General features: G+C 38.1%; 1 protein-coding gene across 1 annotated transcript in view; it reads left to right on the top strand.

Moving 5' to 3' along the window:
- The first annotated feature begins 319 nt into the window (after window positions 1–319).
- The window catches only part of daam2 (dishevelled associated activator of morphogenesis 2), a 189,767-nt gene continuing 168,239 nt past the window's right edge, over window positions 320–21,847 (top strand). Inside the window, exon 1 of the mRNA XM_059519409.1 lies at window positions 320–476. The gene's annotated coding sequence lies outside the window, so the exon portion shown is untranslated. The remainder of the gene's footprint in view (window positions 477–21,847) is intronic.

Raw genomic sequence — 21,847 nt, 5'->3', positions numbered from 1 at the left:
TGCTTGTCTCATTTGTGTGCCAAATGTTTGTATGTCTTATTCCATCTTGCTTATCCCTGTTGTAAATATAATTGTATTGTTTTTTATTTGTTGTATGCCTTTTAACAACTGGCCGGGGACTACAGCTGGAAATTAGCCGTAGAGGCTAAAGCTGCTCTTTTCATTAAAAGGGATTGTCCACGTTATTATAAACTAATAAACTCAAACTCAAACTCAAACTAGAACATAAGCCTGCTCGCACAAAACAGTATACCAGATGGTTTGGGCTATCCAAGATAGACATGCTTGATGATGGAACTGTGTCTTTAAGAGAGATATTTAGTAGGCGTGTGTAGTGCTTTGACTGATGGTGAGACATGAGAGCTCCGCGCTGTTTGCTTACTGGTACGTCTGTAGTTAGAGCGCTAAACTGAAGGTGTCAGCGCAAACGGATTACAATTTGGACAACGTGTTTTTCTCAAAGATGAAGGTGTACGGTAAGTAAAGATGCCTAAATGAGCACTGTTGATTTGTGCAAGCTGTATAATGATTACGATAGCTCTGCTGACATTACAGGGACATTGCTGATATTACATATTTCTCAGTATTACTTAATCTTTGCAGGTTATTTGGACCTGTCCAAATTTCACTTCTCTTGATATAAACCTTACATAAAAACACGTAAAGCATCAGGCTTTTAGATGTAGCTGTATTTTGTTATATAAATGTTATGTAGTCGTAGATAAAGGCGGTCTGCTGTGGTTTGCTTGCCAGTTGCAAATCCTTGCAGGGTTTTGTGAATAATATGTGAAATTTAAGATAACACTTAAGTGGCGTTCATGAAGCCATCATGGCAGTCAATGAGTAATTATTTTTGTGGATAAGAACGTTATTCTTTCACTTACGTTTATAACAATTGTGTTAATGTGATTATATTATATACACTGATTAATATTCACAGTTTTATTGCATTCGTTGTGCAATTTAATTAAGGGTGTTTTGCCGGTGTTTTAAAGAGTAACCTCTGTTTATAATATCTATATATATTTTCGTTGGCAAGTAGAAGGCGCTGTTTCTCTCTTTCCACAAAGGGAAAATTTATGCTATTTTAATTTTCTCAGACCAAATACACTATAATTCTCATATAATATTTTTTTGTTTGTTTACATCATTATGCTCATATATTGGCAAAAAAATAAGGTGAATGTCTGTTTTTTTAAATAAATAAAAAAATAAAATAAAGTGAAAAGTATTCTAAATTGCACCTTTTATGTTCATGCTTAAGTCTTGTTTGCATAGGTGCTGTATTACTTACATGGCTTGGCATACTTCAGGTTTTGATAATTAAAGCATCTGGCAAACGTACCTGCCACATCTGTAGTTGGCTCTTCTTCTTCTTTTTGTAAATGTAACAAGATATTTATGTCAAAGTACTATAATATGACCATATAATATCACAATACCTAAATTATTTGAAGGATGTTCTTATGTTTCTGTGCATACTTTAGTCACCCCCTATTGGAGAGAAAAAAAATGCTTGTTAGGAATGTTTTGAAGCATGGCAGCTGGTTTGAGTTGGTTTTTAGTTTGTCCTTAGCTAGCATGAGCTGGTTTAAGCTGGTAATGTGCTGGTCCTAATCAACTAGCATCTGCTTATAACCACTAATAACCAGCTCAGGAGTAGCTTAAACAAGCTCATCATGACCATCTAAGGACTAGGTTAAACCAGCTCAAACCAGTTGCCATGCTTCAAAACAGACTGTCCAGTACTTGTCACAGCACTTACATATAATTGCTCCTTTGTTGGTTTGATTGCTTGTATTGTCCATATTTGTAAGTCGATTTGGATTGAAGTGTCTGCTAAATGATTAAATTTAAAGGTCCTTTCACACAGAGATTCTGGATAATACACAGGTAGTGTGTCCCGGCAATTGTTCTCTGATCGTTAGATTTTGGTTAATTCACACTGCCAGTGATTGCGTTCACACACAACACGTAAAGGTCCCTAATGACACGTGACATCAGGATGTGACGTGTATTGCACGAGTCGAAAACGCTAGGCACGTTAACTTTAACTTAAGCTGGCGAATGATCTCAGCTTCAGCTTGGATAGTGGGGAGCTAACTGATCTCTGCTTCATTACAGTTTGCACATATTTTTTCATCACATGAATTTTAACACCCGGTAAAATAGGCACATTTTAACATGCGTCATCACTACAACACACACTTTACAGCATTGGTTCTGGCTTTTGTTCACACAGAGCTTGTTCTGGGAATGATCCCGGCAATGTTACTAGGTCCCCAGCCTGGGATCGATCTTGGAATCAATCCGGGGATGTGTTTGTGTTCACACAGAAGGCGATCTGGCAATTTTACGGGATCAACGTGCAGTGTGAAAGGGGCCTAAATGTAATGTAAAAAGCATGGTTGTGGCCACACTTTACAGACCTTTTTGCTGTCTTTAGCTTACTTTCATTCCCTCTGTCATTCTGCTGGCAGCTCACCAGTTTTGTTAAGTATATAGTGGCTTTGTGGACATTATTGGCATCGCTCCTCTGAGGTCTGTCAATAATTTGCAACTCGGCACAATATACATGCTCTCTACACTGTTCTTGTAGATACAATCCCCTTTGCCCAGCTGGTATGTGTTAGCCGAAGAGAGTTGACTGCTGGAAAATCTGGAAGTGTTTATTAATAGGATCCAAGCCTCGTTGCTAGAAACACACTGGGTGCCTTTGTTTCCTCACCCCCAGTCGCCTGCCTGCTTTACTATGCTTTTACTGTGCACATTGTTTGTTAGTGGTACAGTGTAGTCTCTCTTGGCATGTTACGGTTGCAGTGAGCAAAGGTAGTGGTGCTGGTGTTTATAACTCTTGCGTCCCCGTCGGGTGCTGTGTTTATGCAAAGTGTGGCACTGTTTTATTATTTGCACAGTAGATGTCACTGTATTTAATGATAATAGAAATAAAGAATTGTGTCTCAACACTAAGGGTGTACTCACACTAGGCACGGTTGCCATGAACCGGGCCAGAGTACGATTGTCCCCCCTCCCCCCTCCCCCCTCCCCCTCTGGCCTGCACTCACATAGGGTTTCAGCATTCGTGCCGGAGCACGCTTACGTCATTATGGTGCGTGACGGTTTCGGGATAAACGGGAAGAGCGGCGCTCTCTGAACACGAGTCCATCGCTCTGTTTTCTTTGTGGATAATTTTGTGTCGTTTGGTCCACAGCCCTCTCACAGCCTGCTGTTAAACAGATGTGGCGCGAAAATGTTCACGTAATCGTGCTGCTCGTATGAGGAGGTTTGCAATGTACCAGCTGAAATGCAGCAAGGACTTTGCAGCTGCACTTTTGGAGCGTCGCAAAACCGTGACGCCACGCGTCCTGTTCCGTGCTCCAGCACGGTTAGCGCTCACACTGCATGCGAACCGCACCCGAGTCCAACTGAACCGTGCTCTGGCCCACCTCTTCCAAGCGGGCCAGGGCCGGCTAATCGAGCCGTGCCCGGGCACGGTTCGGAGCACTCACACTAGTCAAACGAACCGCGCTTTGGTGGTCAAACGCACTCGGGCACGGTTCAAACTGGCTAGTGTGAGTACACCCTAAGAGAAAGTCATTAGCCACTTTTCCATTGTCGGACCAAAGGCTAGTGGATACCAGAGCCAGTCGCGTTTCTACTGTACTTCCGGGACTTGATCGTGCCTCGCCGGTGCTTCCTTTGGACCAACGGCCCAGGTTTTTTGGCCCTACGAAAACCTTGGGCCAAAGCGGCCCAGCTGAGGTTAGAGGAGTGGTTATGATCAAAGGCGGAGTTTCTCCATGTCTGGAGAGCCACAGTACCACGGATCATTTCATAAAGCTAACAGGTATAACACCAGCATTAAATTCTTTTTTTTAAATAAGTTGAGCTCAAAACACACTTTCAGTCAGCAGTGAGCGTTGAAATAATTTGATCCGATGTGGATTATAATTACTATACAATGCAGAAATATATATAAGCAATGCAAAAAATTATGCATGCTAGGCATTAATGTTACCATAGTAAACATGGTAAATGTGACCACTTAAAGAAATCAGATGTCAGCTTCTTATTCTCTATCACGATTGTGTATTTATTTAGTAACATATTTTATCTGTCATATATCCATCTCCTTCCGAGTCTGCGTAGCCTGTCATAAGAATATAACAATTGTTTTTGTTCAGGAGCTTTTATAAAAATATAGAAATTATAATTTTTTCAAATGTAATGGCTACTGTGACTACAAATAAACAGAAACAGACTCGACATAATAATCAGGTAGGCTGTGTTCATAACACTTTATTTCTGTGTGACTAATTTTCAGTCCTGATAAATTAACTCATTATGATCAATGTATCACTTATTATTGTAAAACATTGATGTTTTTGGATTTAAATATTTAACAAAGCATGCAAAAAAACGGACGCTTTTATCATGTTCATTTTGTGATCGCAGTAGTTCGAGTGATTTATTTCTTATTAGTTTTCTGATAACCTCTTTTTGTTGGTGAAATTATGGGGTTACGTGACGTTGAAGAGGCGTGAAAAGGGCAGGTTTTAGTGAAGCTTCTGGCCTGATGGTGGAAACGCAGTGCTATTTTGGCCTCGGTGCTACAGGTCAGAGGCTATTAGCCCCGCCCGGTCCATTTAAAGCACTGGCTCTCACTGTCCTTACAGTGGAAAAGCATCTAGTGTGGTATTTTTTTAACACCACATTGAAATAAACAAATTATTTGGAAAAGCACATGAGTGCTTAATAGTGAAACAGTGAATGTGCATGATCTAGAATGGGGTTGCCAATCATTTTACTGTACCACAAAATATATGTAATTTCAGTGTCATTTCAGTGAAATCGTTGTAAGTAGTCCGCACCACAACGATAATAACAACACTGACGAATTATATTGTGGGAATCACTTCTGAATTTTTTTTTTCCAGCTGATGAATAATGAAAACATTGACAATGAATCAGAATCCATCCTTCTTTAAAGAGCTCGTCATTTAAAGTGTCAGACGACATAAATGTAGCACACTTAAAAAAAAACAAAAAAAAAAACATTGCTCTGGAACGTTATAGTTATCTTTATCATTATAGTTCCTGGTGTGAATTAGGGATGCAACAATGCAGTTAGTCCAAGGTTTAATACATTCCTTGGTTTTTTTAACCATGGTTTTTGGTTTGGTTCTGATGGTTGGCACATCAGAATGTTTATTTATTTTTTTATTTTTTTACGATTTGAGTAAAAAAAAAAAAAACTCAAACAAACAAACAAAAAACATTGAGAAAAACATGGATTATCATATATCTACTTCAAAATATAATTTGGGATAAGTATTATTTTTCCTAGACTATGTGGGGAAGTCATGGCCTAATGGTTAGAGAGTATGAATCCTAAACCTAAGGTTGTGGGTTTGAGTCTTTGGCCGGTAATACCACTACTTGAGCAATGCACCGAACCCCCAACTGCTCCCCGGGCACTGCAGCATAAATGTCTGCCCACTGCTCCGGGTGTGTGTTCACTGCTGTGTGTGTGCACTTTGGATGGGTTAAATGCAGAGCACAAATTATGAGTATGGGTCACCATACTTGGCTGTGTCACGTCACGTCACTTGTAATGTCGCTTTCATTTATACTGGAAGCTGGAGGACACACGTGCAGAAACTCCAAATATGCCTCAGAGAAGTAATAGAAAGGATGACACTTCAGGAAATCCCTAATATGCGTAAAGGCATCTAGGATCAACTTAAGGAAACTCATGCAAATGGAAAAAGCACCAGCAAATTAAGAAATCATCTTCATCAGTTTTGACAGCACATGTGCTGCAAATACTCACAACACAACCAAACACAAAAACGTGTTGCAAATACAGAAATACGCTGCGAACATTAAACACAATGAAATACAGAAGTGCTCTGCAAATAGCACAGATGACAACGGAACCTTTTCAAAAATTAACCATGGTTTTACTACAAAAAACAACAAAAATAACAAAACGTTTACTATAGTTAAACCATAGTAACCAGTAATTAACCATGGTTTTGCTACACTTACCATAGTCTAACCTTTATATTTGTGGTAAAACTGTGGTTATAGAAATAGTAGTAAAATATGGCAAAAAAAAAAGTTTATTTCTGGTTACCATGGTATAACTAAAAAAACAAGTTTTTTGTTTTTGTATTAATAGTACAACCATGGTTCATTTAGTAAGGGTAGTTATCCAATAGCCAAAATAAAAGTAAGTTAGCCAGCTTACATAACACTTCACTCTTTCAATTGTGTTTGATGATGAATCAGCAGGCCGACGGCCTTTGGATGGACGGCCGTTCTGGACTTCTCCAAAACTTCCAGATGGCCAGTCCGCCCCTGTTTATGTGTATGATAAGTTCAACAACTGATCCTTTCATACTGTACAGTATTTAAACAGGAGTAGGCTAGGCTACACAAGCTTTCTGACGTTTCTCATAAGGCAAGTGAGGCAGGTATTAGAGTTTCGGTTCAGTTTTGAGAAGCATTTCAGAAAGCTGTTACAAGATGGCAGAAAGCACACCCACTTTTCTTTTTTTTTTCTTTTTTCTTTTTTTATATGAAAGCATTTAGTTATGTTTTAGTATCATTGCCTATACAAATAACAGTTTACATTTTCTAACGATTTCTTACTCCTATCCAAACTTATCTGAATAATTATTTCTTACTCGTTTTCAAAAGTATCCGGAGTGGTGTAAACGACAGGCATAACAATAGCAAAAGTTAAGCGTTTTTAAACAGAAGTTTTTGTAAAATGAAAGTTCAAATTTATGTGATCAAGTGTTTTAATTAGGGCTGGGATAAACGATTATTTTTTAAACGATTAATCTAGCGATTATTTTTTCGATGCATCGATTAATCTAACGATTAATTTTTCCAGGCCGATTCGATTTCGATTATCTCCCCATTAATTGACTACTAACAATTTATACATGTTGATTTACATATCTGAATGAAAAAAACATGAATTCCTTAACATTGCAATATATGTTTATTGCTCGTAAATTACAAAATAAAAGACTGACTAAGAATGCATTACTTTGCACTTGTATAGAGATAGCATTCAATAAAACCTTGAAGCCTTGAAAACACACAGCTTACTGAAACAAGCTTACTGAACACATAGGGCCTAGCTTACTGAAAAAAAGTTCTTCTTTCAGATGAAAATAACAACAACTTGATGTCTAGCATTCAATACAAAAGTTCACCCAAAATACTTGTTTAGAGCAATTGAAAGAATACAGTAACCAATGTAAACTTTAGGGCTTTAAGCTAATACAGAGAGTGCTTTTCCAAAAAATAAAAATTAACAGTGGGAGCCAGCAGCCTGTCATGGAGAAAAAAAAATCTCCGAATGCTCCACGTGAAACTTTGGCGTTCCGCCCTTTTTCTATCGTGTCTAATGATTTTGGTTAATATTCACGAGGGGAGGGGGGTGGGGGAAGAGAGAGAGAGAGCGCTCGTGTAGTTTGAAGACTGTGAGTGAAACTGCGCGTGAAACGTAGGTGTTTCGCCCTTTTTCTATCGTGTTTAATGATTTTGATTAATATGCACAAGAGAGAGAGCAAGAAGCGCTCGTGTTGTTTGAAGACTGTGAGTGTGCGCGCAGCCGGGGCTCTCTCTCGTACGCGCCCTGTCACTGTCACTCACCGATCAAATAAGGCTTTGACAGCCGCCAAAAAAAAAAGATCAATGCAGAAAAACCTCGATGCGCATATTTTGCGTCGACGTATTTTTTGCCTCGACGTCATCGATGACCTCGACGCGTTGTCCCAGCCCTAGTTTTAATGGATGAATAAAGAATCATATTGCTTGTCTTGGCATTTTACTTTTAAGTAAATCTTAGTTTTGAAATTATATTGTTATTATTATTATTATGTAATTTTTATTATTATTATTTTACTTTTAAAAATTTCATATTTAAACATACCCTGTCGAAGTTTCCCCACCTTTATTCGCATATGTGAGGTGGAATTTACTGTACCCCAAACCGGTTTTACCATTTTTTCATTTTGTTCCTTTGCCCCTAAACAATGACTAGTAATCAGACAGGTTCCAGCTTAATGGAAAACAAATACAACATAAAGACCACGAAAAAAAAAAAATATATATATATATTATATAGTTGTCCTATATATTTATTCACAATGTACAATATGCCAAAATAAATTATTGCCAATGTACAATGTGCTACATTCCAATGTGTCCACCCTGATGCTCCACCACAGCTGGAAGAACTTTAAACAGTCTGTTTATGTACTTGTTACATGATGTTGCTGTAAGTTTCTCAAACAAGAATTAATTTATGGCAGCAATTAAGTTAGACTTTGTAGTTGGTTTTGCTACTTTCTGAATATAATCTTTGAGAGCGTCTTAACACAGTTTATACCCTCTGCTTGCAGCAGTGTGCTTCGGGTCATTGTCCTGGAAAAACGAAGTGACACCAAAGGGACCTGACTTAACGTCAATATGTGATGAGTTGGGAGTGAGAATGTGTTGTCCTAAAACAAAACTAAAAGTAAAAGCAGACTTGGGAGACGAGCGGTGAGTAAGTGGGTTAAATACAAATGATGAACACCTGTATCTCATTCCAGTGATTGGCATGGAGAGACCAGATAAAATAACCGACCAGAATCTCAGCCAGTTAATCACTCTTAACTGGCCCTCAACTGGGCCAAAACAGGTTTTATTATTGATGCCAATTCTCAGCCTTAAGTAAACCAGAATCCCCAAATCTGATCCACACCTGAGCGTTACATAGACACAACTCAGACAGCAAGCAGTTTTGGCCTAGATCCAGCCCACATGTGGGCCTGATCTGGGCCAACACTACGTTGCTGTCTGGTAATAAAGAATCTTAATATTTCATATTATTGCATTGTGTATTACTAGTGTAGTATTACTACTACACTTTTTTTGGCTGGAGGGGTATGGGAAGGGCCAGACAGCCCTTCAAACAAAGATTTTTCGGGACCACACTTCAAATGAAGGGGTATGAATAATCTCTGCAACATGGCTGCCTGAGCGAACAAAAACACACATAGATGTAAGCTTTTTTTTGCCATTAACCCCTTACTTGTCACCCCCCATTTTTAGCATGGAGACACAAATGACATACCCAAAATTAAAAGGTTGTTGCTTATGAGTCTTTCTTACTAGATACATAATCAATATGTTCACAAAGCTGACACTTCAAAGTTTACTGTTCAGTAATCAGAATTTCTTAGACTTTATGATAATATATATATATATATATATATAAGCTCAAACATAAAAACAAAAATAAAAAAACATATTTTTTAAATGTATAAAAAGAAAATGTTGACATAGGATATGATTTAAGAAACATACTGAGGCTAAAGCCACAAGTCTACTAATACTTCATTTTGATATTTCAGAAAATAATCTCACAAACTGTGAATTTTATTAAACATTTTCTAAAATCCTGTCATGTGTGTTTTTAGAGAAGGCTCATAAAAGGCTAATAAAATTAATTTATGACCCCTGTAAGCTCTTCTTTGTGATTTTATCTCATGTTTGGACTAGCAAAACTGCCCCATTCATTATTCTATTGTTCTTACGAAACAAGCCTTTCACACATCGGCCAGGTATGACACAAAATACTAATTTTTCTTTTATCATTATTCTTTTGTTTTTATTCCGCCATGATTAGCCTTTGTTCTGGTATTTCAAGGTTTACCAAGCCACATAGCTTCAATCCCAGTATACATTACCCCACTATTATGAAAAGCCTTACTATAAAAATACAACAAAACATTTTCTTACGACCTTACATGAATTATTATGACAAAATGCATTATGAAGAAGAACTGCACTTGCTATGTAGCTGCATTAGAGCTAATGTTAGCATCAAGCTACATAAGACTATTTATGAAATTATAAGAACACTTTTACTCAAAACTCACTTTAAACCCAGATCGAGTGTTTGTAATAACTTCCTTTTGCGATCACATTTCGAATTTGGTCATATACTGTTGTAAAAATGTTATTTATAGCCTTTTACATCGCTGCACAAGTTAGCATTTCAGATGTACATTTTCAATATTGTAATACACATGCCCCCCCCCAAAAAAATCACATATACCACCCATTTATTAACATAAGCGTGTGTTTATTATTTGGATGTTGTCGTTGTGGTCAGATATCAACACGGAAGTGTACAGGAAAGGCATCACGGGTAGGATGGGGCGGGATATGATGCACAGTTATGATGGACAAGACACGGATGAATCAGGTCTCTGTCAGCGGCAGCGCACACATGGAAGACTAAACACACAGAGACAGCGCTGGAGCTGATCATTATGATTAGATCGTGTAAATCAGTGGAAAATGAAGAGAAATTATGATTCTCTCTGAAGAAATATGAAGTAAACATCAGTAAATATATCCATATATCTCTGTGTATATGCAACTTAGGACTATAAACGCTATTTGACTCGGTTCAGTGAATGTGTCAACACAAATAAACCGATGCAGACGTGACTGAATATGAATGCGTGGTGAATTTCTGTTCTAAAAATGACTCATACATATTTATTATTTGGTACTCCTGACAAAAATGACTAAATAACTGACACTGCAACAATGTTTTAGCAAAACATTGGTCAAATATCGAAGCTAGAGTCTTTAAACTTGATAACTTTAAACTAATGAACAGTTTCTCCAGATAAAGTAAGAGAGTGAAGTTTAATGTGCTGTGAAAGTGAAACTATAATAATATGGGGCCGTTGACGATCTTTGACAGCAAAGTCAAAGTCACCTTTATTTATATAGCGCTTTAAACAAAATACATTGCGTCAAAGCAACTGAACAACATTCATTAGGAAAGCAGTGTCAATAATGCAAAAATGATAGTTAAAGGCAGTTCATCATTGGATTCAGTTATGTCATCTCTGTTCAGTTAAATAGTGTCTGTGCATTTATTTGCAATCAAGTCAACGATATCGCTGTAGATGAAGTGTCCCCAACTAAGCAAGCCAGAGGCGACAGCAGCAAGGAACCGAAACTCCATCGGTGACAGAATGGAGAAAAAAACCTTGGGAGAAACCAGGCTCAGTTGGGGGGCCAGTTCTCCTCTGACCAGGCGAAACCAGTAGTTCAATTCCAGGCTGCAGCAAAGTCAGATTGTGCAGAAGAATCATCTGTTTCCTGTGGTCTTGTGCTGGTGCTCCTCTGAGACAAGGTCTTTACAGGAAATCTGTATCTGGGGCTCTAGTTGTCCGGGTCTCCGCTGTCTTTCAGGGATGTAGAGGTCCTTTCTAGGTGCTGATCCAGCATCTGGTCTGGATACGTACTGGATCCGGGTGACTGCAGTGACCCTCTGATCTGGACACAGACTGGATCTGGTGGCCACGGTGACCTCGGAACCAGAGAGAAACAGACAAATATTAGCATAGATGCCATTCTTCTAATGATGTAGCAAGTACATAGGGTGTTATGGGAAGTGTTTCCGGTTCCGGTTTACCTAATTAATGCAGCCTAAAAATCCTTTAACGGATTTGGATAATAAAAGCACATTAGTATGTTATGTGTATGCCAGGTTAAAGAGATGGGTCTTTAATCTAGATTTAAACGGCAAGAGTGTGTCTGCCTCCCGAACAATGTTAGGTAGGTTATTCCAGAGTTTAGGCGCCAAATAAGAAAAGGATCTGCTGCCCAAAGTTGATTTTGATATTCTAGGTATTATCAAATTGCCTGAGTTTTGAGAACGTAGCGGACGTAGAGGATTATAATGTAAAAGGAGCTCATTCAAATACTGAGGTGCTAAATCATTCAGGGCTTTATAAGCAATAAGCAATATTTTAAAATCTATACGATGCTTGATAGGGAGCCAGTGCAGTGTTGACAGGACCGGGCTAATATGGTCATACTTCCTGGTTCTAGTAAGAACTCTTGCTGCTGCATTTTGGACTAGCTGTAGTTTGTTTACTAAGCATGCAGAACAACCACCCAATAAAGCATTACAATAATCTAACCTTGAGGTCATAAATGCATGGATTAACATTTCTGCATTTGACATTGAGAGCATAGGCCGTAATTTAGATATATTTTGAGATGGAAAAATGCAGTTTTACAAATGCTAGAAACGTGGCTTTCTAAGGAAAGATTGCGATCAAATAGCACACCTAGGTTCCTAACTGATGACGAAGAATTGACAGAGCAACCATCAAGTCTTAGACAGTGTTCTAGGTTATTAAAAGCGGAGTTTTTAGGTCCTATGATTAACACCTCTGTTTTTTCAGAATTTAGCAGTAAGAAATTACTTGTCATCCAGTTTTTTATATCGACTATGCAATCCATTAGTTTTTCAAATTGGTGTGTTCCACCGGGCTGCGAAGAAATATAGAGGTGAGTATCATCAGCATAACAGTGAAAGCTAACACCATGTTTCCTGATGATATCTCCCAAGGGTAACAAATAAAGCGTGAAGAGTAGCGGCCCTAGTACTGAGCCTTGAGGTACTCCATACTGCACTTGTGATCGATAGGATACATCTTCATTCACTGCTACGAACTGATGGCGGTCATATAAGTACGATTTAAACCATGCTAATGCACTTCCACTGATGCCAACAAAGTGTTCAAGTCTGTGCAAAAGAATGTTGTGGTCAATTGTCAAACGCAGCACTAAGATCCAATAAAACTAATAGAGAGATACACCCACGATCAGATGATAAGAGCAGATCATTTGTACTCTAAGGAGAGCAGTCTCATTACTATGATACGGTCCAAATCCTGACTGGAAATCCTCACATATACCATTTTTCTCTAAGAAGGAATATAATTGTGAGAATACCACCTTTTCTAGTATCTTGGACAGAAAAGGGAGATTCGAGATTGGTCTATAATTAACTAGTTCTTTGGGGTCAAGTTGTGTTTTTTTGATGAGAGGCTTAATAACAGCCAGTTTGAAGGTTTTGGGGATATATCCTAATGACAATGAGGAATTAATAATAGTCAGAAGAGGATCTATGACTTCTGGAAGCACCTCTTTTAGGAGCTTAGATGGTATAGGGTCTAACATACATGTTGTTGGTTTAGATGATTTAACAAGTTTATACAATTCTTCCTCTCCTATAGTAGAGAATGAGTGGAACTGTTCCTCAGGGGGTCTATAGTGCACTGTCTGATGTGATACTGTAGCTGACGGCTGAATGGTTGCAATTTTATCTCTAATAGTATCGATTTTAGAAGTAAAGTAGTTCATAAAGTCATTACTGCTGTGGTGTTGGGAAATGTCAACATTTGTTGAGGCTTTATTTTTCGTTAATTTAGCCACTGTATTGAATAAATACCTGGGGTTATGTTTGTTTTCTTCTAAAAGAGAAGAAAAGTAATCGGATCTAGCAGTTTTTAATGCTTTTCTGTAGGATATGTTACTTTCCCGCCAAGCAATACGAAATACCTCTAGTTTTGTTTTCCTCCAGCTGCGCTCCATTTTTCGGGCTGCTCTCTTTAGGGTGCGAGTATGCTCATTATACCATGGTGTCAAACTGTTTTCCTTAACCTTCCTTAAGCGTAAAGGAGCAACTTTATTTAAAGTGCTAGAAAAGAGAGAGTCCATAGTTTCTGTTACATCATCAAGTTGTTCTGAGGTTTTGGATATGCTAAGGAATTTGGTTACATCAGGAAGATAACTTAAAAAGCAGTCTTTTGTGTTAGAAGTGATGGTTCTTCCATACTTGTAACAAGAAGTAGAATTTACAATTTTGGCTATCTGAAGTTTGCACAGAACTAAATAATGATCTGAGATATCATCACTTGGCTGAATAATTTCAACACCATCAACATCAATTCCATGTGACAGTATTAAATCTAGAGTATGATTTCGACAATGAGTAGGTCCTGAAACGTGTTGTCTAACCCCAGTAGAGTTCAGAATGTCTATAAATGCTGATCCCAATGCATCTTTTTCATTATCAACATGGATATTAAAATCACCAACTATTAAAACTTTATCTGCAGCCAGAACTAACTCGGATGTAAAATCACCAAACTCTTTAATAAAGTCTGTATGGTGCCCTGGTGGCCTGTATACAGTAGCCAGTACAAACATAACAGGGGATTTATCATTAACATTTGTTTCTCTGGATAATGTTATATGAAGCACCATTACTTCAAATGAGTTATACTTGAAACCTGCCCTCTGAGAAATCCTGAAAACGTTGTTATAAATTGAAGCAACACCTCCCCCTTTGCCTTTTAGACGCGGCTCATGTTTATAACAGTAATCTTGGGGGGTGGACTCATTTAAAATAATGTAATCATCAGGTTTTAGCCAGGTTTCTGTCAAACAGAGTACATCTATATTATGATCAGTGATCATATTATTTACAAAAAGTGTTTTCGTAGAAAGGGATCTGATATTCAATAAGCCAAGCTTTATCATTTGTTTATCCATATTGCTTCTGTTTTTTATTTGTTGAACCTCAATTAAATTGTTAATCTTAACTTGGTTTGGACGTTTTTTGTTTTTTCTAGTTCGGGGAACAGACACAGTCTTCTGGCTAAACCGACAGACTGGTCGGTTTAGCCAGTCTGTCTGCTTCCTGACCTGGGCCCCAGTTAGTCAAGTATAAACACTAAGATTATTTGCCATATTTCTAGAGAGAAGAGTGGCGCCACCCCAGGAGGGATGAAGACCTCTTTTAAACGGGTCAGGTCTGCCCCAAAAGCTCGTCCAATTGTCTATGAAACCTATGTTATTCTTTGGGCACCACTTAGACATCCAGCCATTGAGTGATGACAATCTGCTATGCATCTCATCACCAGGGTAAGCAGGGAGGGGACCAGAGCATATTACAGTGTCTGAAATCGTGCTTGCAAGTTCACACACCTCTTTAATGTTATTTTTAGTGATCTCCGACTGGCGAAGTCGAACATCATTAGCGCCGGCATGAATAACAATCTTACGGTGTTTACATTTAGCATTAGCCAGCACTTTTAAATTTGCCAAGATGTCAGGCGCTCTGGCTCCCGGTAAACATTTGACTATGGTTGCTTGTGTCTCTATATTCACGTTCCGTACAATAGAATCACCAATAACTAGAGCACTTTCATCAGGTTTCTCAGTGGGTGCATCACTGAGTGGGGAGAACCTGTTTAATGTTTTGATCGGAACAGAAGAGCGGTGTTTTGACCCACGACTACGCTGCCTCACCGTCACCCAGTTGCCCTGCTGCAGGGGCTCTGTTTCCGGAACCGAACAATGTACAGGAATCCCTGAGCTAGACGCATCCAAAGCCATATCTAGAGCCCTAACATTCTTACTGTCCTCAATTAAAGTTTGGATGCGTGTCTCTAATTCTGAAATCTTCTCTGTCAGCCTAACTATTTCCCTGCATTTATCACATGTGAATCCCTCATCAGCGACAGAGATAGATAAACTGTACATTTGGCAAGAGGTGCAAGTAACAATGACAGGAGAAGCCATTACTCACCGTGCTTGATGAAAGATTCTTACTGCGGTTGTTTGATGAACTTGTGAAAAACTGGAGCGAGAGGAGAAAAGAAAACAGCGATAGGTTCGAATGAAAACGCTAATGACAAGCTAACGAGTGCTATCGCTTTGCAGGTGTACTGCACTCATGGATATAAAATAAAAGTGAACGATCAAAGTTAATCTGATAAGATTGATCGATAATATCAGAAATATGGTGTGAATTAAGTTATATTTTACCACTTTAAAAAACAGAGAGTGATAGTAAGATAAAGATTCTAGAGAAAAAATAAAATAAAAACAGCTACACGGAGCTACGATTTGCTACAGAAGGCCAACAGGAAGTAGAGAAAACACTGTCCAACAGCGACACCCGCAGGCAGGTCCTCCATGTAAATTTTCTTCTGTTCAAATTGAGTTGGAAGGGGTTTTAATAAAGATTTTAACTAAAAGTTATCATTTGTTTCATGTTACATTCAGTTGTGAGTTCATATTAACGGTTATGTTCAAGAATCGGCTTAAAACACATCTCTTCCATCTTTATTTGACCCTCTAACTTTAACACTCACTATTCTAATTCTATTCTTTAAAAGAAATCTTAACTACCTTTCTAATCTTTTTATATTTCATTTTCTTTTCATTAATTATGCAATTGTATGTGTGTGTGTGTGTGTGTGTATGTGTAAAGACCTCTAACACTAGCTTGCTCTATTCTTTTTTTATTCTGTCTGTTTTCTTTATATTATATTATTTAAAATCCCATGCTAGGTGTACTGTTATAACCTAACTGAGACTTGTTATAGCACTTATATATTGCTCTTTTTGTTGTTTTTGATTGCTTCCACTGTCCTCATCTGTAAGTCGCTTTGGATAAAAGCGTCTGCTAAATGAATAAATATAAATGTAATGTTACTTACAAAGAAATGTTTGCAAACAATCAAAAAAACTATTTTGGCCAAAATTTCAATGCATCATTAATATTTGCATAGTGCATAAACATTCAAACGCTTATTGAGCCAAATTGTTCATTCCAGACATATTATTTTTTGAAAGGAGATATACAACCAAAAGTTTCTCTCTCTCTCTCTCTCTCTCTTGCTCTCTCTATAAAGCCTATTTTGTTGGAATGAACTGCTTTAAGTGCCACTACGCTAAGATGACAGAAAGTCATCAGATGGATGTTTTCAAAAAAAGTTACAAAGAACACAATAATTTTTTACATTTTGTTATAATTTTATCAAGGAAAATTATATAGAGAAATGAACCAAGAGAAAACATTACCGTCTACAGCCGCGAGAGGGCGCCCTATGTTTATTAGTGGTAGGCTACAGGAGCAATGAGCAGCATAGCGCCCTTTCGCGGCTGTAGACGTTAATGTTTTCTCTTGGTTCATTTCTCTTAGTTCATGTCAAATTAATTTTTGATAAATAAGTCGCACTTGACTATAAGTCGCAGGACCACCCAAACTATGAAAAAAAGTGCGCCTTATAGTCCGTAGTAAAATACGGTACTATTTTATCATCCAGCCCTATGTTTATCCTTACAAAAAAAATCCATGTTTTCATTGTTATACGGTAGGGGATGCTATTAGACTTTTGTACAAAATTTCCAAAACACAAGCAAAGAAGAAGCCAAAACAACAGATGCTTCCACATAAATAAAACAGCTTCAAAACTGTGTTACGTTATGTAATAAAATGTTGACCAATGAAGAGGTAATGACTGCAGGACTAGCCGACTTCCCAGGGGCTACTGTGTTTCCCAGTCACCTTTATTTTATTTATATAGCGCTTTAAACAAAATACATTGCGTCAAAGCAACTGAACAACATTCATTAGGAAAACAGTGTCAATAATGCAAAAATGAGAGTTAAAGGCAGTTCATCATTGGATTCAGTTATGTCATCTCTGTTCAGTTAAATAGTGTCTGTGCATTTATTTGCAATCAAGTCAACGATATCGCTGTAGATGAAGGGTCCCCAACTAAGCAAGCCAGAGGCGACAGCGGCAAGGAACCGAAACTCCATCGGTGACAGAATGGAGAAAAAAACCTTGGGAGAAACCAGGCTCAGTTGGGGGGCCAGTTCTCCTCTGACCAGACGAAACCAGTAGTTCAATTCCAGGCTGCAGCAAAGTCAGATTGTGCAGAAGAATCATCTGTTTCCTGTGGTCTTGTCCTGGTGCTCCTCTGAGACAAGGTCTTTACAGGGGATCTGTATCTGGGGCTCTAGTTGTCCTGGTCCCCGCTGTCTTTCAGGGATGTAGAGGTCCTTTCTAGGTGCTGATCCACCATCTGGTCTGGATACGTACTGGATCCGGGTGACTGCAGTGACCCTCTGATCTGGACACAGACTGGATCTGGTGGCCACGGTGACCTCGGAACAAGAGAGAAACAGACAAATATTAGCGTAGATGCCATTCTTCTAATGATGTAGCAAGTACATAGGTTGTTATGGGAAGTGTTTCCGGTTCCGGTTTACCTAATTAATGCAGCCTAAAAATCCTTTAACGGATTTGGATAATAAAAGCATATTAGTATGTTATGTGTATGCCAGGTTAAAGAGATGGGTCTTTAATCTAGATTTAAACTGCAAGAGTGTGTCTGCCTCCCGAACAATGTTAGGTAGGTTATTCCAGAGTTTGGGCGCCAAATAGGAAAAGGATCTGCCGCCTGCAGTTGATTTTGATATTCTAGGTATTATCAAATTGCCTGAGTTTTGAGAACGTAGCGGACGTAGAGGATTATAATGTAAAAGGAGCTCATTCAAATACTGAGGTGCTAAACCATTCAGGGCTTTATAAGTAATAAGCAATATTTTAAAATCTATGCGATGCTTGATAGGGAGCCAGTGCAGTGTTGACAGGACCGGGCTAATATGGTCATACTTCCTGGTTCTAGTAAGAACTCTTGCTGCTGCATTTTGGACTAGCTGTAGTTTGTTTACTAAGCGTGCAGAACAACCACCCAATAAAGCATTACAATAATCTAACCTTGAGGTCATAAATGCATGGATTAACATTTCTGCATTTGACATTGAGAGCATAGGCCGTAATTTAGATATGTTTTTGAGATGGAAAAATGCAGTTTTACAAATGCTAGAAACGTGGCTTTCTAAGGAAAGATTGCGATCAAGTAGCACACCTAGGTTCCTAACTGATGATGAAGAATTGACAGAGCAACCATCAAGTCTTAGACAGTGTTCCAGGTTATTACAAGCAGAGTTTTTAGGTCCTATAATTAACACCTCTGTTTTTTCAGAATTTAGCAGTAAGAAATTACTCGTCATCCAGTTTTTTATATCGACTATGCAATCCATTAGTTTTTCAAATTGGTGTGTTTCACCGGGCTGCGAAGAAATATAGAGCTGAGTATCATCAGCATAACAGTGAAAGCTAACACCATGTTTCCTGATGATATCTCCCAAGGGTAACATATAAAGCGTGAAGAGTAGCGGCCCTAGTACTGAGCCTTGAGGTACTCCATACTGCACTTGTGATCGATAGGATACATCTTCATTCACTGCTACGAACTGATGGCGGTCATATAAGTACGATTTAAACCATGCTAATGCACTTCCACTGATGCCAACAAAGTATTCAAGTCTATGCAAAAGAATGTTGTGGTCAATTGTGTCAAACGCAGCACTAAGATCCAATAAAACTAATAGAGAGATACACCCACGATCAGATGATAAGAGCAGATCATTTGTAACTCTAAGAAGAGCAGTCTCAGTACTATGATACGGTCTAAATCCTGACTGGAAATCCTCACATATACCATTTTTCTCTAAGAAGGAATATAATTGTGTGGATACCACCTTTTCTAGTATCTTGGACAGAAAAGGGAGATTCGAGATTGGTCTATAATTAACTAGTTCTTTGGGGTCAAGTTGTGGTTTTTTGATGAGAGGCTTAATAACAGCCAGTTTGAAGGTTTTGGGGACATGTCCTAATGACAATGAGGAATTAATAATAGTCAGAAGAGGATCTATGACTTCTGGAAGCACCTCTTTCAGGAGCTTAGATGGTATAGGGTCTAACATACATGTTGTTGGTTTAGATGATTTAACAAGTTTATACAATTCTTCCTCTCCTATAGTAGAGAATGAGTGGAACTGTTCCTCAGGGGATCTATAGGGCACTGTCTGATGTGATACTGTAGCTGACGGCTGAATGGTTGCAATTTTATCTCTAATAGTATTGATTTTAGAAGTAAAGTAGTTCATAAAGTCATTACTGCTGTGGTGTTGGGAAATGTCAACACTTGTTGAGGCTTTATTTTTCGTTAATTTAGCCACTGTATTGAATAAATACCTGGGGTTATGTTTGTTTTCTTCTAAAAGAGAAGAAAAGTAATCGGATCTAGCAGTTTTTAATGCTTTTCTGTAGGATATGTTACTTTCCCGCCAAGCAATACGAAATACCTCTAGTTTTGTTTTCCTCCAGCTGCGCTCCATTTTTCGGGCTGCTCTCTTTAGGGTGCGAGTATGCTCATTATACCATGGTGTCAAACTGTTTTCCTTAACCTTCCTTAAGCGTAAAGGAGCAACTTTATTTAAAGTGCTAGAAAAGAGAGAGTCCATAGTTTCTGTTACATCATCAAGTTGTTCTGAGGTTTTGGATATGCTAAGGAATTTGGATACATCAGGAAGATAACTTAAAAAGCAGTCTTTTGTGTTAGAAGTGATGGTTCTTCCATACTTGTAACAAGAAGTAGAATTTACAATTTTGGCTATATGAATTTTGCAAAGAACTGAATAATGATCTGAGATATCATCACTTGGCTGAATAATTTCAACACCATCAACAAATTAGCTCTCCCAGTGGGGCAACCAAAATGTATCGCCACTCTGCAGCGTGCCTTTGTCATTTTTCTTTCATTTTACCTATTGTTCTTGATAAAGCAGCATTCATGAGCACAGAGCTAATTTGTGTACAGTCACTACCGGGGAAACCACAATATTTCAGCGGTCCTAAAGCGCCACCTTATGGCAGAGAATGAATGTGCATTTCCAACAAGCCTTTCTTGTGGTTTATGGTCAGATCAATGCAAAAATCAACTCATATGATTTTATGCAACAAACACAGAGTTGTAAATGAGAAAGAAGTTATTAATGTGCCGTCTAAAAATCATAATATTAATGTTTTAAATTGATATAATTTATATGCTTGATTTATCCCTTTTCATAAAAATGGTCTAAAGGCTGAAATGCTGTTTTATAAGATTTTTGCTTTTGTGAAAACCTGTATCTGAACTGTAAATCATGTATTTTAAGGCCCAGTACTGTAAAATCTCAAGAGTATCAGGGATTTTTAAATTTTGCGAGCCCTGGAATGTCAAGCTTTGGGGTGATGATTGACTCCATCCATGTTTTGATGATCATTCTAATTACAATTCAGTCTTTTGATTATCATTCTTTTTTCAGCTTTTTTTTCAAAATGTAGTTTTTTCTTTATTATTTATTTACTAAACTTACCCACAATCATGTGTTTATTAAAAAGAATGCATGACGCCAGTTTTTTATCTTTATTTATTTATTTTTTTTACAAGTAGACACCCTTTAAAGTAAAAAAAAAACAAAGTATAGTTAAAAATATACTTGAACTTTACTTATGTATACTTAATAAAATAAACTTGAAGTATACTTCTTTTTGAAAATAATCTTACTACTAAAACATTGCTCCCAGAGAATGTAACAAAACCAGAACGTTAAAGTGACCTCGTCCTGTGAGCAGCAAACAGAGACCTTAAATAAAAAGGGTCAAATCCTAGCGCATCTAAATAGCTAACAAGCGGTTACTTACATTGGTTAGTTGATGAGTAAATTTCCTGGTGCATGTATAATGCGTAGATTCCTGTTGAATCCTGTTAAGAGTAAAAGCTTTGTAATTTCATCCATGGGCTGACTGCTCCGAAGTGATTAAAAAAAAGTCGCTGAAAACTGCCAGAAGATCAGACAACCCCGGAAGGGGAGTCGCAAGGTTTCCAAGGTGATGGGTGTCTCGCAAGTTAAGAGAAGCCCACTTTTTGGGCGTGGGAGAGGTTTTATCCGCTTTCCCTGTAACACACATTTTGGTTAGATTGACCAGTAACAAGGCGTATAGTTTCAGTGGGAAAGTGTTTCTTTGTCCTAGTGACACCTCATTTGCATGCTTTATGGCTGTCCTTAATAATTGGTGTACTTTTACACAAAGTATGGTACAAATAGTAGGGGTGCTCCGATCACGATCGGCCGATCGTTAATGTGCATCTCGTTCTCTAATCAGCGGTTAATTCCATCAGGTGCCTGATTTCACATAGTGCAGCTGTTACTACACAGAGCCGTTGTTAACTGAGAAGATGCGCAAATAAACGCTGAAATTGAA

Source organism: Carassius carassius, chromosome 31 (assembly GCF_963082965.1).
Source record: "Carassius carassius chromosome 31, fCarCar2.1, whole genome shotgun sequence".
NCBI classification, from domain to species: domain Eukaryota; kingdom Metazoa; phylum Chordata; class Actinopteri; order Cypriniformes; family Cyprinidae; genus Carassius; species Carassius carassius.
This window is presented reverse-complemented; position numbering and strand designations above follow the sequence as displayed.